Below are 18,032 nucleotides of genomic sequence, written 5' to 3' on the forward strand. Positions count from 1 at the left end.
TTTTTTAGACAGCTTCAAAGAGACAAAATGACAGGTTTGCCATAACAGGAGTATCTGAGAGAAGAAATTTTGTAGGGGAAGTGTCTTAAATCCCTGAGGATTATTTATTTATAACCTAAATTACTGTTAGGTTATTATGTTACAACCATTGTTTTTGCTATCATATTTGAGTTAAATAATACACTCATTATAACTGTCATCCCCTTTTTAGTACTGAAGTTATCTTTTTAATCAATAATGACTCTGACATAGGATCTCATAGTGCTTCTCCTGAAACACAAGATGTGGATAATTTTAAATTGGTTGTTTTGGATGCATATATCATCCCAGATTCTTTGAATTATAACAAGAACGTTAGTGATAACCTATCTCAGAATAGGTGTTTATTATCCACATGGTTGCTGTGTTTACAAGCAGATAAATGAAAGTGTATTAATGAAGACTCCTGGAATTACACAGTCCAGCATCCACAAGCTTGCATCGGCACAGCTAAAGGAATTAATGCCACGGTTCTTACCCCCTTAACAGGTCTTACCCCACTCAATTTCCGGTGGGGACCTAATTCTGTCAGAAGCAACTTAACAGAATCCATCTAATCAGTGATGAATGTCAGCATCTAATGTGTATAATGCAACAACTCACAGATGTAGGCACATGGGCTTGCTGCAGAAAACTGGGAGAATGCTGGACAAGAAAGCTTGTCTATTTAAGAATGAAAAATGTTGCATAATGTTTCAAAACTTTAAGCTGCATTATTGAGAAAATAACGAAATAAATGTACCTGGGTAGGTTTATGACAAACAAAACATTTGTTTGTCAATATTCAGAGGACCTCAAAAAATATTACCTGTGGAGCTTGAAAGAAAGAAACAAAACAAAAAACAAGGAAGAGTTTGCAAACCTTAAAGTGAAAGGCTCCACCCATTCTCAGGTTCAAACCTTCTAGTTCTGGAGCAGCACTACCAACTACAGTGCTGCCCCCTAGTGGCGAGTTCTTTTTCTTCACTTTTGGGTCAAGCCTAGACTTTTCTTCTTTTTTTTAACCTAACACGATAAAAAGTATAGTGCGAGTTTGCATGCAATGCTTGATGGCATACTTGTCTGATCTGAAAAGACAGAGCTTCAGTCTTTCTCCTGTTATTTCATGAAACAATGGTCGTTGGTATGATCTGCCCAGATGAGGGAATTTCTGCAACAAACAAGGAAATCATGAAATTAGACAAATTAATGCAGAAAGCTTTCATATAAGTATTTTCATTTGACCCATTCTGCAGAAAGCTGTGGTGCTGCTCTATAGGTTCTGTCTGAAGAAACAAGGAAATAAGTGAAGAAAACAGAAAATGCAGTGGGCTATAGCAGAAACTTGAAAAGAAAACAACTATAAAGGCTAACATGTACTCAGTGATTTCCCGTAACATTTCTTTTCAGCTATTCTGTGTATGCCTGTAGCAACAAATACTGTTTTGTAAAACGGAGCCTCTCCGTTTTTGTATGAACTGCCTTTGAAGTGGTCGGTTTTTGTGGCGTAAAAATGACTTCATAAAATAAAACATTTACATTTTTCCCCCACATTGAACGGTGCTGCTATACTGTACAATTCAACTGAAAAACAAATAAATTTTGAGAAAAGTATATATATATATATATATATATATAAATAAAAATAGCTGAAATAAACTGGTGGAATCGGTGTGCAGATCGACTAAACTAATAATTTTATGAAGCATCTTTCGACTCAAGAACAGCATGCTGTCTTCTTTGGTAGGAATCAGCCAACATGCCCCATCATCACTCAATAATTTGTCTCCACTCTGACTTGCAGAAGTTCTCCAAATTTATCAGACTGTGAGAACAGATATAGCCTTGAACTCGGCTCAGTTTTTCTAAAGCTTTGATTTTCTTCTGGAGAAGAAATTATATTGCTCCTTGCAGGTGCATGGTTGGACTCACAGTGCTATTGATAAAGGACATCCCTCTTTGTCTTCAGCTCTCTACCAGATGCTTAAAGATTTTAAGTCAGAATTTGCATGCATTTGGATCCTCTCGAGGTCCTTCATAGGATGTCTGTCGGAAGACAAACAAGAACAGAGGGGCTTAACTTGGCAGTCATGCATGAATTAATCACCTGAAATCGCATTAAAAGTAGAATAAACGCAAACATTTACCCTGAACTGTTTTATGACTAAACATCGGTACCAACAGCCTAGCAAACATTTGCAGATAATCACTCAGAATATTTGGTCCTTGAAACTCCACCGACAAGATCTATTTGATCAGTTTTTAAAAACCCAAATAAAACCTTAAAGTTTGTGTACATGTGCATTCAGCCCTTTTCACTCTGGTACAGCTTGTGCTTTTCTTCGGCAGTTACTGGGAACTGGTCAGAAATTAGAATAGAAAAGACAGATGGCCCTAAAAATGCAACCAGAACTACAATGGAAAAGTTTAAACCAGCGTCTCCCAACCCTAGTCCTCAAGGCACACTGCCCTGCACGATTTTAGATGTTCCCCTGCTTAAGCACACCGGATTTCAATCGATGGCTGATAAACAGGCTTTGGCCGAATTGCAGTCATCTAAATCAGGTATGCAGGGACATTTCTAAAACATGCTGGACAGTGTGCCTTACGGGCCAGGATTAGGAAGCACTGGTTTAGAACAAATCATGTGTAAAAAGGGCCTAGTCAAAGTCCCGAGCTTAATGCAATTGAGAATCTTATAAGACAAGAATATTGATGCTGTTTCAGCAATTTTGTAAAGAATAATTGCAAAAGATCATCTTGCAAAACTCCATTGAAGAAACAACCCCAGTTCTTGATCCTATACTTACCAACAAGTTTTTGTGGTGGTATTTTTTTTAATTTTTTTTACCTGATGTCTCTGTTGTTTTTTGTGGTTTTGTCATACCATAACACATTCAAGCTCAAGATTCTTGAAGGTTTTAGTGAAGGCTCAGTGTCTTCTCTGAAATAAAAGGCTTAGGTATGTACTCAGAGACACTAGTTGTTAAAATTAGATCAAAAGGTGCACAACAGAGTATTTGTCAAAGGATGTGCTCATCGTTTAGTTGAATAAGTCACATAAACCAAAAGGGTTAGGAGTATTTTATCTTTTAAATCTCCACATGCTGGCATTTCAAAAGGCTGTACACACCTTCGAGATTCACTGTCTATGGAGCATTTCATCTTCTCCTCAGCTTGTAAAATGCTGCCCTCTAGTGATCGGGACCCTGAAGCAGCGTCTCCTACTCCATCCATGCGTTCTGTTTTCTATCTATTTTCTATTTTTTCTAAAACTTCTTCTGTCTGTAGATCTATATACGTTAATATATGTAGATATAAAGAACACAAAACAAATAATATGATTATAACGTATTTTATCATGAAAGTTATTGTATAACATGAATCTGAAGTGACTGTTCTAACATATTATATGCATAATTGTGCAAAAGAATATAAATTGTGCATGATTCCAAAACGTTAACAATGAGGATTTATCAGCTACAGAATCTACCCACTTGAAATATTGTATGTGTACTTTTTGAATTATGATTCTAAAATACTTTTGTCTATGATATGGCAACAGAAAAAAATTATAATTGAGAGTACAAAACAGTAAAGGTACGTCGTTTGCATTTATTTTGATGATGTAATGCACATATTTCTGTCTAAACAGCTTGCTGATATTGAGTCACCATCCAGATTTTGGCTGTCTTACTGTTCTAATATATAATATGACAATATATATATATATATATATATATATATATATATATATATATATATATATATATATATATATATATATATATATTTATATATTTATATATATATATATATATATATATATATATATATATATATATATACAGCACAACAGGACGGTAGATTGTGAAGTGTTGTCCATGCAGTAAAAAGTATAATTAGCAAAGAAATTCTTGCTGATTTGTGGCTTTTACATTTTTTGCGGATATTGCAACAATTATTGCGGTAAGTTTTTAATTTGATTTGCAAATAAAATCTTTGTGCAGCGCTTACCTTTGCGCCTGATTTTGAGGAAATGCTGTTGGTCATGCTGTTGTCTTTAACTCCAGGTTCCTCCCTTCAGTGTGAAGAGGCTTGCTGCAGGTAGAGCACGCCCTTATATGAGGTACCTGCATAGCTGCAGCGCTGCCAGCCCGGGACCCCGAGCCAATGGGAGGAAAACGTGCAGAGGGCCATCTGCAACGGAAAAACAAATCCTGTAAAAGATTTGCTGGGTTTTGCTGCACTGGGGAATGCTGTCCAGATGCCCTAAGCCTTGGTGACAGCTGCTTTCTCTTCCATTCACTTGGCTAACATGCATGATCCTCCATAGCCTTCCGTGGCCTCGGATTTATCACCCTGCAGGTGAAAGGTGCTTCACTTTCTTTCTATTCAGTGGACATTGCAAAGTGTTTTAAGCGCTTTTGTGGCTGTATGGCATGCATATGTTCTTATAATAAACTTGCTGTCATGGCACAGCTTTTAAAGTTTTGGAGTATAAAACACATGATGGCACACTGAAAACCACTTTTGAAGGAATATGCAGCAACAAATAAGTGAGACGGCATCCTGTCTGCAGCTTTCCGTCCTTTCTTGACCGTAACGGCACGGCTAAAAGCTTTTGCTTTGGCTTACCTTACCGCTAATCTGTTTGGTGCATTAAGCCCTCTACAGGCTTTGGAGGTGGACATCTGTAACTTTTTATTTCAGTTCCATTCACCTTTTCTCCCTTTGCTTCAATTAGGAAAACAGCAAATGTTTAAACTAGTTAAAACTAGATCAGAAATGCGCAGCCCTAATTTATTAGCCTTGCCAAACCCATTTTTGACTTTTTTAGGATAATTCCATTAATCGCTGTCATCAAAATTCTGAGTTAAATTCTACTATAAACATATTACATCACACTGAATCATGTTCATATTTAACAGTTCAGTGAGGCCAAAGTGTGAATAGCTGAAAGGATGAGCCACTTGGAAAACACGCCAAGATTAAAATGAAAATGTGGATGCAGGATCAATCAATCAATTGAGTTTTATTTACAAAGCGCTTTACACACGAAAGTCACCAAAGGGATGTGCAGGTCCCAAAAAAAATAAAAAGAAGAAGGAAAAAACCCATTAAATAAGCAATAGGATACAACATCTACAGCAAAACTAATGGAATAAAAGCAGTTAAACCAGTAACCATTACTAAAACCAGCCTGATGCTCCTGCTCAACTGGACAAGCCAAGTTAAAAAGATGAGCCTTTAAAAGAAATTTAAAATTGTTCATGTCGCTGGCCATCCTTACAGTGAGCCGAAGATTATTCCACAGTTTGGGCCCCGCAGCAGAGAAAGCTGTCTCTAAAAGCAGCAGGTTATCTGACCTCAGAGTACTGCTGGGAACATGCTTGTGTGAAAGCTCAGACAAGATGTCATCATCATCATCATCAACATTACACTGAATCCGTCTCATCCAAACCATCTACACGAACAAATCTGAAGCATAAATATAGTTTTTCTGGATCTGCTTAAAGTGTGCTTAACAGTTTCAGCAGGCCGGCGTTGATACACTCCAGAATCTGGCCCCTCGCCTGTAATCCAGCTCATTGATAATCTGAAGTGAAGCTGGTGTGAGATTCTCCCCGCCGTCAGATAAAACATATGGCCCCAGCATCTGCCGGGTGGTTTACGGCCAAGGCTTCCCCGCTTGGCTGCTGCAGCTATATCGGGCCCAAAGCCCACCGCGACTCTCATTGACAAAATCTGATTTAACCACTGGCCGTATGCTGTGAATGGACTCCAGCCTTGGCTCAGGTCACCAACTGTTCAGGCTTTGACTCAGCTTTCCCGGCTGCTTTGAAAATCAAACCGCTTCCTGAATGTAGTTGTTCACTGATGAGCAGTTGATAAACACTGCTGGTGATGAGTTTGGATTCTGTTCAACAGCTGAATACTAAACACCTAACACACTATTTCATTCTTGTTAGTGATGTTAAGTTTGTGCAAATATATTCATCAACCAAAAAAAAAAAAAAAAAATCATAATTACTGTATTTTAGGGGGGTAACACAATAAAAAAAAAAAATTACTACAGCCTACTATAATAGCCTTCGCTGACTGCTCTGGGTTTATGGAGCCTACCCACAATCCGTTTTCTGCCCAGAAGCTTTTGACCGATTAGTTCTGCTCAGAGATTTCCAAATATCCAGAAGCTTGTTTCACACTGAGGAAGTTTGACTCCATCCAAAGATTTTCAGTTATTGTTACTGGAAACACTTTTTGTCTTTTATTAGCTTGATGTTTGACATGCTGGTTGACACAAACAGTACTACTCTGAAAGCTTTTCATTTTATTCTTATTCCACAGATAATAAGATTGCTTCTCCGCTTCCAGATGAAATGAAAGCGGTCACACCCGCAGTCCCCAAGAAAAAGGAAAAAGAACAAACTATATCTCAGTAAAAGCTATAAATAAATAATGAAATATATCATTTAATAAATCAACAACAGTATGAACAACACATACTGTTTTGATGTCAGATATTTTATTAATGTTTGTTTGCATTTTAACGTGTTGAATTTTGTTTCTTTATTCTAAAATGCCGTGTTGCTGTTTATGTCCTTCTTGAAATACAGTAGTTTGATAATTCTATGTCCACATGTAAATTAAGAAATGGATAGTAAATGGATATGACCCTTTCAAACAAATCTTCATAAATAAACAAATCACTCATGCAGATGAAAAATATAACAAATAAGTATAAACAAAATATGGATGTTTTCCTTTTTCAAGACCTTTCTATGATTAAACAAAACTCTCTTTTTTAAAGTATAGTTGTTATTTTTGTTATTTTTTGTGGTTGTCTGTATAAATAAATAAATAAATAAATAAATAAATAAATAAATAAATAAATGTTTCCATAAGACAGAAACACAGCAAAATCTAATTTATAGCTTAATATTCAAAAACTATAAACACAGCTGATTTTTTGTTTTTTGTCTCCCTCCGAAATGTTTTTCCGGGTTTATTAAAATGCTAATTTATTTATTTTTAAACGATGTCTTTATAAAATCTGGTCGTGACGTACACTTCTCGGACACATTATTATGTCTTTGGTTGCACGTCCCGCTCTTTAAGAAAACCAACCGGCTAATGAAACTTTGCGGTGGCGTCGCCTGAGGTCCGGCTCCGCAGCTCCGCACCGGACCGGACTCCAGTGCGGGTTTTGCGGTGGATTGGACTGGATCAGGCGCAGCAATCCGCAGCATCCCCACCAGCAGCCGGGCAGCCACACACGCTGTCCGCCGGGCCTGCTATGAAGTTACACTCTCCAAGTAAACACAAACATTTATAGATAGCTTTTCACAATTACTAGATAAGAACCTACTTAATATAGACGCGGCCGTGCCCGTGCAAGCATTTGATAAACACTCGCTTGCTGTAATGCCTTTATATAGCTTCTTATATGACTTTAAAGGAATTTTGTTCTGGTATTTACTGAGAACAGGGAGAGGAAAACGAAGCGGGGCATCGCTTTTGGTTGCGTCTCTGGTCTGCATGTTAAGTTTGGGGAGAAAAACCAAAGCAGTGAGGTTCTTTTTTTTTTTCTTTCTTTTTTTTTTTTTTTTTTTTAAGAAAAACAAAAAGTGAACTTCCTGTTTCGGGGTGGTCCACAGGCTGTGGAGAAAGGGAGGGAGGATAGGGAAGGAGGGGGGAGAGGGAGAGAGAGAGGGAGAAGGGGGTGCGCATTCCCGCATTGGCTGTGCAGCCCAGTCCAAGGCGCTTTGCGGGACTCCAGAGCCGAACATGGGGTGCAGTTTTGTCACCGTCTGCCCAAAGACGCTTTGAAGAATCGAGACGTGTGCAAGATCCCTGCTGAAGACGGAACAATGTGTCGGTTTCTGTGAAGAATCCACTCATCTCCATCCGCCTGCTTGGCCGAAAAGTTCAGAGAGCGAAAGAAAGAAGAGAGAGAGAGAAAGAGTGAGAGAGAGAGAGACGGGAGGCTTTACTGGAAACTTTCTCAGTCCCTGGATCCTCCGAGCTCATCCAAGGGAACCCAGTCAGGGAGTTTCATGCGTAATATTTCTCTACCCTGAGGTAAGCAGCGCCGATGATTTATTGTGGGCTATTACTTACTTTTAATCACAGCCGATTTTTAATTGGTTGGATTTTGCTTGTTTTTGGTTTAAACGTTGTTGTTTTTTGCGCAGCCTCATGACCACCCCTGTAGCCTGGATCAATTTCAATCTTATATATATATATATATATATATATATATATATATATATATATATATATATATATATATATATATATATATAGTCCTATAGTAGTTTTATTAAAATCCCTTTAAGTCATGCTTTCGTTTTTCTCCTTATGTTTTGCTTTAAATCTTCCATTTAAGTTGATTTGAACTAATTGGATTCTCTGAGCCACTGTTTTTGTGGGTTTTGTGGCTTCAGTCAGTTGGTCTGCAGGGCAGCTTTTAGTCTGGGGTTAAAAGAGAGCTGGAAAGATGTTGAAATTGTTTTCTGTTTATAAATGAGAGGATAAGCTGGCGTTTATCTGAATTCCCTGACTCAAATTCAGACCCCCCTCCTCACCCACACAAAAAACCCTGCTTCCTTTGGGGTGGGGGTCTGCATGTTTGCCCTAGGACAGTAGCAGGGTCACCCGAAAACAGCTGGTTCTTGTAATTTGCAATCCTTTTGGTACCAGCATTTGTTCTGGTTGCCTCTCTGCAAGCATGTAGAGCAAAAACTTGTTATGCATAAACTTTGACGGGTTTCTCACATGCGCACTCTTGGTGCTTCTCGTGAATTGAGCCCCGGCCATGATCCGTCTCTAATCGGAGGTATATGATGGTTTTCTAATCTAATTATCTCTGTGAGAGTGGACTGTAGCCGCTAATGTGGGAAGATTAGGCCACTGCTCCTCATGTTAGTGGCCCTGGGCTGAAGAGCGTCAACATCGGTCTCAATGGGGAGGCCAAACACTTATTTATTTCCAAAGTGACAGTGAGAAGTGCTGAGTACACACAGACTGAACCTTCCCCACTCGCACATACCTTTTGTAGGCCGCATTGAAAGGAAGACTCCTGAGAGGATTTACGAGACGTAAAAATGATCGAACCGCCGTGCAACTGGACGAGGGGCTGTAGTTCTGAAGTTTTTAGGTGCTGAACTGAAGCAGAAAGAAATCTGCTTCGGGTCATTTTTTCCGCCACGACCAATCACTCGCACTCCTCTCGAGGTTTAGAAGGGGAGCTTTCGATGGACGAGAGTGCACTTGTCCTTTGGCCACATGTGAAAAGCTCTGCAGGGGAGCTTCCTCGCCTTCTCTGGTCTTTATCAAGTGTGCTGAACCCAAAAAGGCTCCTTAATGGGGATGCCCTTAGACAAATATACCGTACAGGAAGCAGCTGACCTCCGGCTGGCAGTCGCAGGTCAGGTCCGAAACGGATTTCTTCAACGTCACCCAACTTTATTTTGGTTAGTTGTATTTAATCTATCTTAAAAAAAAGAGTTAAACTTTACGCAAAGCTCTTTCACAGTGATCAGTGATGTTGATAAAGTCACTTTTTTTTATCTACTCTTTTGCACCTGATCATGTGACACAGGTGTAACCAGGAGCAGGCAGCAACAAGTGGCGTGTTTTTGTCAAGATTCCATTTTAGTCCGCACAGCAAGAAATGCGTCACGTGACGCCTGCAACCACCCACCCCCACCCCCCCTTTTCCTACACAGTCCTTCTCCCACCTTCCACAGAGAGAGAGAGAGAGAGAGAGAGGGGAGGTAAGGGGGAGAAGGACCACCCTCACTGGGATCACAGCCCTTCAATCAGACCCTTTCACACCCCGTGAACCTGAAACAATCAGGGTTTAATAGCAGCTGTCTGTCTGTCTGTCTGTCTGAGCTGGGCCATGGCTCAAACCGCTTGGACTGAATCAGCTTCGGGTCCAGGACGCCCAAAAAAAGACTCCGAACCCTCTCCGTTTTCTCTTTATCTCCTCATTGTCCACTTTACTTCCAGGCACATGAAGATCTCACATGAAAGGCACCCAGAGCTCGTTCTCGCCTCATCCGATTGGAGTTTATGTTGTTGCTGAGCTGCTGCGCAGCTTCAGATACTTTTTGTCCATTTTTGGCAGATCGTGAAGACGTTTAGCTGTTGTTTTGGTTCGTCTCGAGGCGAAACGTGTTTCCCCCATCGGTCTCAAAGCAACAGCGCAAGAGTTGGAAACGCTCGCGATTTCACGGAGATCCGTGCGTTTAAGAGACCAAATGATGCTGAAATGAGGCAGAGAATTGAGGAGGGGTGCTGCTAAGTAAAGGGCTGACATCAGAGGGCAAAAGCATTAAACACTTAGCAAGCTTGAATCGCATTAGACAAAGGGCACGCATAATAGGGAGGGGAAATGTTGCAGTCATGGGAAATATTCAGAAAATCATTGTCCATGGTCACTCGGAGATTTCCCACCCATTAGAGGGCGTATCGGAGAAATCACAGCGGAGGGGATTAAATGAATGACCTTTACAGCCGATCAGTTCAGAGCGACTGAAAATTGAGACGGAGGTCAGCCGGGTTTGATGCGATTACTCCAGTGGAGATTCTTCTTCTTCTTCTTTTAATCAACCAATCAAACAGCACTTCTGCGAGATCGATCAAACTTTTAAAGATAACTGCTAGTGGCAGTCCTGAACCAAATCTAGAACCGCACACGTGTTGGTTTTTTCATGAAAGGAGGGATCCTGGTGAAGAGGTATTCCGCTTTACAACGGCACCTCGCTAAATGCAGCTTTAACGTTTTGTTAGGCCACAATCACACACTTTAATGTTTCATTGTTTGTGATACACAGTCTTGAATTAGTACACAAGTGGAAGTACACATAGTTTTCAACACCTTTTATGAACAAAGATGGGAAATGTGTGACTTGCGATTGTAGTGAACCCTTTTTTTATTCCGACACCCATAAATGAAATCAATTGCCAGTCCTTAGCGTGAGAAGATAGGTGCTCATTAAAGCACCCGCGTGTAATGTGTTGTGAGACTGTGTCAGTGAACAAACAGCTTTGTGAAGACCAAGAAAAACAGCAGACGGGTCAGGGACGAAGGTATGGAGAAGTTTTAGGAAAACAATATCCCAAGCTTCAAACATCTCACAAGCGCAACAGCAAACCTACCCAGACAAGATCGTCCACCTAAACTTAAAGAGCAGTTATCAGAGAAGTGGGCGAGAGGCCCGTGGTCACTCTGGAGGAGCTGCAAATATCCAAAGCTCAGGTGGGCTAGTCTGTTGACAAGTTGACTAATGTTGTGCACACCGCAACTCTGACATGCATCGAAGAGTGGCAAGAAGTCCTATTTGCGGTTCGCCACAAGTCACGGAGAGGACACGGCTTTCTTCATTAGAGATAGGAAAGTGGGTCAGGGTTGATAGGACGATGGTGCAGCTAAATACAGTCTGATTCTGGAAGAAAACTTGTTGGAAGGCTGGAAAAAACGGAATGATTGGACAGAGGTTCGCTTCTCAGCAGGACGACCCACCTTAGCACGCAGCAAGAGCTACAATGTTCCTTTCACTGCAATGGGCCCAGTCAAGGTCCCGACTTAAATCCAACTAAAAACATATGGCGAGACTTGAAAGTCGCTGTTTGCCGACGCTCCCTATCCAATCTGACAAAGCGTCAGCAGTTCTCTGCTTAGAAGAATGTGCAAAAACTTCAGCCTCTACATGTGCGGAGCAAGTCAAACAACATGTATCTGTAATTGCAGTGAAAAGCGTTTCAAAAATGTATTGATTCCGGGGTGGGGGGTGGGGGGGCTTGAATACAAATGCACGCCACGCTTCTCAGATATCGATTTGCAGAAAACGACTGAAAACCACGCATCCTTTCCCTTCCTCTTCACAGTTATGCCGTACTCTTGTGTTGTGAGTCACATTAACCCTTTCGAAGCATACAGTAGAGCGTGGTTTGCAGCTGTAATGCGAGAAGGCCTGAAGAAGATAAAGGGGTGGGAATACTTTTGCCAGGTAGAGCAGATGAAAAAGTTACATTTACTACCAGCAGTGCTCTGCATACGCGCCTGTGATGTAGATTTGCTGCTGACAGTAAGAGGCGGAGCTGATGCTTTTTTTTTTTTCCCGGTCGTCCGCGCCTCTGCTTTGAATTGAGGCGGTGGGTCTCCATGCCTTGGTGTGTGTGTGTGTGTGTGTGTGTGTGAACGTGCACGTGTGGGTTTGTGCAAAGAGGCAGGCCTAACTACCGCCTCATGTGGTTGATATTAGAAATCAAACAACAGCTAATGACATCCAGGTGAGATCGGCGGCTTGCTTTCGTGTGCACAAACAACCCACGCTGATGCTGATTACTCTCCATTAAATCCACCCAGTTTGTGGCGGCGACTGAATGAAGCAGAGTCTTGTAATCTCTTTCTTATTTTCTGTTGTTGTTGCGTGTATATTTTTTTTTCTACAGGTCCATTGAGAGTTTTTTTTTTTTTTTACTCTGACTTGCCCGCATGTGTGAGTGCTTTTTTTTCAATTTTTGGCTGTCTGTGTGTCTCAATGTGTGTGTTCCTGACTGCTGATGACTCATGTTGTGCCGTACTGTCGGCAGGCAGAAAGTGAAGAAGAGGCGGTGTTTATTATTTCAACAGGTTACCATAGCCACAATGCGTTTAGGTGCTGACACAATTAGTGAAGTTACGACACAGAGTCTGATGTCTGACTCTAGTACTCATCAATTAGAAGAAAAAATTGACATGTCAGTGTTTCCCTTTTGCTGTCTTAGAGAAGGACAGGGAAAAACGACACAATGAAAATCTTCAAGATCCAAGCTTTTATACCTTTTGTATTATTATAGGTGAGGTAATGATGGAGAACCTAAACTTCACCATAGGGATTTTTCTGCGTTTTGCTGCTGCATATAGTATTGTCGAAGTTCAGAAATGAAGGGGCCGGGGGCTGAGGGGAAAGTGCAGAGGCATATTCATGTTGCGTGTGTTTATGATGGCTCTTCTGGACAACAAAGCTGTTATCTGAGATGAGATAACTGCCTAAGAATGTTGGCTTGCCATATGTTTTTGAGAAACTTGCAGTTCCACAGACTATCCTCAGTGTTTGTGGGCTGCAAGCAGCTAGACGTCACTTTTCTGTGTTTGTTTTTTCATCAATAAGTACAGCTGGATATTCAGAATGAAGAAATGCTCTCCCTACTTAGGATCTCATATCAATTGGAGTAGCCTGAAACTGAGTGTGTGGTGACGGATTAGTGAAAGAGCTCTTTCAAAGAGAAGGACACCGGTGGTTGAAAATCAGCACAGATAAGTTGTTTTATTTGAGGATTCTGAAAACTAAAGGTAGCACTTTTTGTGGGTGCGAGAAGAAGAGCTGAAATGTCAAATATATTTAGGCACACTGATTTTAGGGGACAATAAGATTTGTGGTGTTCCCAAAGTGCCTAATATTCATTTTGCAAACCTTGCACACTGTGAGCAAGGTTTACCTTCTTGCAGTCACAGGGCGCCGCCATATCTCAACTCAGTACTGGAAGTCCACAGCGGAAGTTAGCTAAGTTGTCCTAAATCATCACAATTCTTTCTTTTTTTTTTATCTTTTTGTTAGATTATTTCATTATTTTGATTATTTTAAATGGCTTGTACTGGTATAGAGACCCCAAAGCGCTTAACACTGGTCAGTCATTCAATCACACAATGACACCCTGACGGTGGTGAGCTATGTTTGTAGCCACAGCTGCCCTGGAGCAGACTGACAGAAGCAAGGCTGCCATACATCGGGGCCACTGGGCCCTCTGACCACTGCCAGCAGGCAATGTGGGTGAGACGGTCAGAACAGAAGACAGACTTTCTAACTCTTGCGCCGCTTTTGCCCCAAACACTAAGCTAATGTTAGCCTGGACCACATGATAGTATTTATTTAATTTGTTTAGAAAATAGCATACATCTTAGAGACTAAACCACACGCATTGTGTGCCAATTAAAATAACCGTTTTTTTCTTAATTTCATCTTGGTCTCTATATGCATCATGCACATTATAACACACAAAGACAAAATGTCCATTCAGTAAAAAAAAATAAAAAAAATAAAAAATGAGTCCAAGTATTTGCCTTTAACAAAGATGGAGCCGGTTGAATCTCTCTTCTATTTTTGTTGTTTTCTCTTTGTTCTGGTGCTTTTTGTGCATGCGTACGTTCCAGAACTGGATAGTTGGTGTTGTCATTACATTTGCAAGTTTCTTTGTTCGCACCTAGTGAGAAAATTATATACATGAAAAGTTTCTCTGTGGAAATGGCAGTACTTTGGTGGCATACAGTTTGAGTGTCATCTATTCACCAATTTTGGAGAACATCAAATTTATGTAAACTTCCTGTATGTGTGTGTGTATATATATATATATTTATAAGTTGAATGAAAAAGCGGCTTAACAAAGTAGTTTAAGGGTGTGTACACTTCAGCCAACAAGTTATTGTGCCCCTTTGTTTTTTACTAATATTTTTCCCTCTAACAGATTTGCTTTTCTTTTGAACGGTATGGGATATACACATGGAAATATGTTACAGATTTTTTACAATGGTCTGTTTTTTACATCACAGAAAACACAGTATCTTAGCAGGAGTTATACACTTTAGATATCCACTGGAAATATGTTACGCCACCTGACTGAAGTTAAAAGTTAAAATGCAACCATGTGGGTCTCGTACGCAGCTGACTGACAGCTTGCAGCAACAGGTGTGGGAGGAGGAGCATCAGGCTACGTTTCATTCAATCAGAGGAAACCCTACGCTGTCCTCTCTCTGCAATTAGAAGTTTACTCCACTGGAATAACATGATGTAATTCTTTTTTTTTAAGTCTTGAAACCCTGAAGGTCACCTTTAAACTCGAAACTGTCCCATTACGAGTGTGACTGTGCTCTAAAGCAACGGGCTGTCAGGAATCAGAAACAGAAGACCCTGAATTCAGCCAGACAAGCAAAAGGTTGTAATGAAAAGGTGATTTATTAACAAAGCAAAAAACCAAAAGAGGGCACTAAGCCAAAAAGCAAAGAGGCAGTGTCCAAAAAACTAAAACAGTCCACAGCCAACAACCTAAAACAAACTGGTCAGAAGTCAGGCTGGTCTAATAACAAAAAGAGCAGAACAGGTCAAATAATCCAGGTAAAAACTAACAGAATCAGGTTGGGTACAGGCAGACAGGCAAAACATAAAAACTGGCAGGATCTGACTTACCCCAGGCAGGGAAAAACACACACAATGATCGGGCAGAGTGCAAGGAACAGAGGCAGGCATAAGTAGGGGAGTGAGCAGGTGAAAGGAATCAAACTAATTACCAGACTAAGTGGAGCTGATCAGGGAAGTGGCTGGAGGTGGAACTGAACTGACTGAATAACTACCATGTGAAAACAGGTTAAACTAAAACAGTTCAAGAACCAATCTGAAACACAAAATAAATTACAAGACCCAACCTAAGATGGAACTCAAACCAAGACTGAAACAGGACACAAGCTAAAATAGAAAACAATAACCTAAAAACAGAAATTAAAACTAAGGCAGGAACTCAAACTATGACAGAACCCCTCCCTCAAGGGCGGATTCCAGAGGCCCCTAGAAAATCTGATACAAAAATAAAACCACCCAGACCGGGTGGGTGGAAGGGGGTACTGGACGGAGGGCCAGAGTCCTACCAAAAAGTCCAAACAGAAAACAACCCTCAAAAAGCAGCCCCAGTCCATGGGATGTCCCGACGAACAGACTCCAAACAGTCAGGATGTCCGGAGGGCGTCCTGGAGGACGGCCCCAGCGTGGCAGGGTCCCTAAAGGAAGATTATGCGTCAAAAGGTGCAGACGGAGCAGGTCTTTCGGCGGCCGGCGACGGAGCAGGTCTTTCGGCGGCCGGCGACGGAGCAGGTCTTTCGGCGGCCGGCGACGGAGCAGGTCTTTCGGCGGCCGGCGACGGAGCAGGTCTTTCGGCGGCCGGCGACGGAGCAGGTCTTTCGGCGGCCGGCGACGGAGCAGGTCTTTCGGCGGCCGGCGACGGAGCAGGTCTTTCGGCGGCCGGCGACGGAGCAGGTCTTTCGGCGGCCGGCGACGGAGCAGGTCTTTCGGCGGCCGGCGACGGAGCAGGTCTTTCGGCGGCCGGCGACGGAGCAGGTCTTTCGGCGGCCGGCGACGGAGCAGGTCTTTCGGCGGCCGGCGACGGAGCAGGTCTTTCGGCGGCCGGCGACGGAGCAGGTCTTTCGGCGGCCGGCGACGGAGCAGGTCTTTCGGCGGCCGGCGACGGAGCAGGTCTTTCGGCGGCCGGCGACGGAGCAGGTCTTTCGGCGGCCGGCGACGGAGCAGGTCTTTCGGCGGCCGGCGACGGAGCAGGTCTTTCGGCGGCCGGCGACGGAGCAGGTCTTTCGGCGGCCGGCGACGGAGCAGGTCTTTCGGCGGCCGGCGACGGAGCAGGACTGGAGGCGGCCGGCGACGGAGCAGGACTGGAGGCGGCCGGCGTCGGAGCAGGACTGGAGGCGGCCGGCGTCGGAGCAGGACTGGAGGCGGGTCCCCCTGGACCGCCCCCTCGCAGGACTGAGGAGCGCCGGCTGGAGGCGGGTCCCCCTGGACCGCCCCCTCGCAGGACTGAGGAGCGCCGGCTGGAGGCGGGTCCCCCTGGACCGCCTCCTCGCAGGACTGAGGTGTGGGGGCCAGTGCTGGACCCTCGGCAGCCGGAGCAGCAACGCCAGTCAGGCCTCCGGCGACAGAAGACCAGGGGAAACCACCCTCAATAAAGACCTCGGTGGCTGGCATGGCAGGACCCTCTGATGCCAGTAAAGTGGGAGGGCTCTGAGTGACTAGCAGAGCAGCAGCAGGACCCAAGCAGGTTTGGGCCGTGGTGTGCGCCGCACCCTCGTTGGACGCCGGGCTGGCGTGCGCCGCACCCTCGTTGGACGCCGGGCTGGCGTGCGCCGCACCCTCGTTGGACGCCGGGCTGGCGTGCGCCGCACCCTCGTTGGACGCCGGGCTGGCGTGCGCCGCACCCTCGTTGGACGCCGGGCTGGCGTGCGCCGCACCCTCGTTGGACGCCGGGCTGGCGTGCGCCGCACCCTCGTTGGACGCCGGGCTGGCGTGCGCCGCACCCTCCTCAGCAGCGGGTGCAGGGGCCGAGGCAGAGGCCGGACCCCCCTCGGCAGCAGGTGCAGGGGCCGAGGCAGAGGCCGGACCCCCCTCGGCAGCAGGTGCAGGGGCCGAGGCAGAGGCCGGACCCCCCTCGGCAGCAGGTGCAGAGGCTGGACCCCCCTCGGCAGCAGGAGCAGGGGCAGAGGCCGGACCCCCCTCGGCAGCAGGTGCAGGGACCGAGGCAGAGGCCGGACCCCCCTCGGCAGCAGAGGCAGGAGCCGAGGCGTCAGCCGGACCCCCCTCGGCAGCAGGGGCCGAGGCGTCGGCCGGACCCCCCTCGGCAACAGGGGCCGAGGCGTCGGCCGGACCCCCCTCGGCAACAGGGGCCGAGGCGTCGGCCGGACCCCCCTCGGCAACAGGGGCCGAGGCGTCGGCCGGACCCCCCTCGGCAACAGGGGCCGAGGCGTCGGCCGGACCCCCCTCGGCAACAGGGGCCGAGGCGTCGGCCGGACCCCCCTCGGCAACAGGGGCCGAGGCGTCGGCCGGACCCCCCTCGGCAACAGGGGCCGAGGCGTCGGCCGGACCCTCGGAGACAGAGGCAGGAACAGAAACTGAGGCCCCAGCTGGTCTCTCAGAAACAGGGACAGAGTTATTGATTGTGGCTTTAGGAGCAGCGGGTGATGAGGGGTGATGGTAGAATGCCTGGAGGGCTAACCTGTAATTCTCCTCTAGCTCCTTTAATTTAGCCTCTAATTCAGGTGAATAATGGTAAATTAAAGTCTCTCTCAGCTTCTTAATGATAGGAGCAAAAGTCCTTATTTTGTCCTCCAGTGATCTATAGTCAGCATCTGGAGTGACACAAGGAGTTGCTGTAGGTGACTCAGCTCCAGAAAAGAGAGAGCTCCGGTC

The 18,032-nt window shown here is 44.4% G+C and overlaps 1 protein-coding gene across 4 annotated transcripts in view; it reads left to right on the forward strand.

Moving 5' to 3' along the window:
• Positions 1–7,743: 7,743 nt before the first annotated feature.
• gli1 (GLI family zinc finger 1) overlaps positions 7,744–18,032 on the forward strand; it is an 81,730-nt gene continuing 71,441 nt past the window's right edge. For all 4 annotated transcript variants that reach the window (XM_012869364.3, XM_012869365.3, XM_012869366.3 and 1 more), the window contains exon 1: positions 7,744–8,103. The gene's annotated coding sequence lies outside the window, so the exon portion shown is untranslated. The remainder of the gene's footprint in view (positions 8,104–18,032) is intronic.

The sequence above is a fragment of the Fundulus heteroclitus genome, chromosome 20 (genome assembly GCF_011125445.2).
Source record: "Fundulus heteroclitus isolate FHET01 chromosome 20, MU-UCD_Fhet_4.1, whole genome shotgun sequence".
NCBI classification, from domain to species: Eukaryota; Metazoa; Chordata; class Actinopteri; order Cyprinodontiformes; family Fundulidae; genus Fundulus; species Fundulus heteroclitus.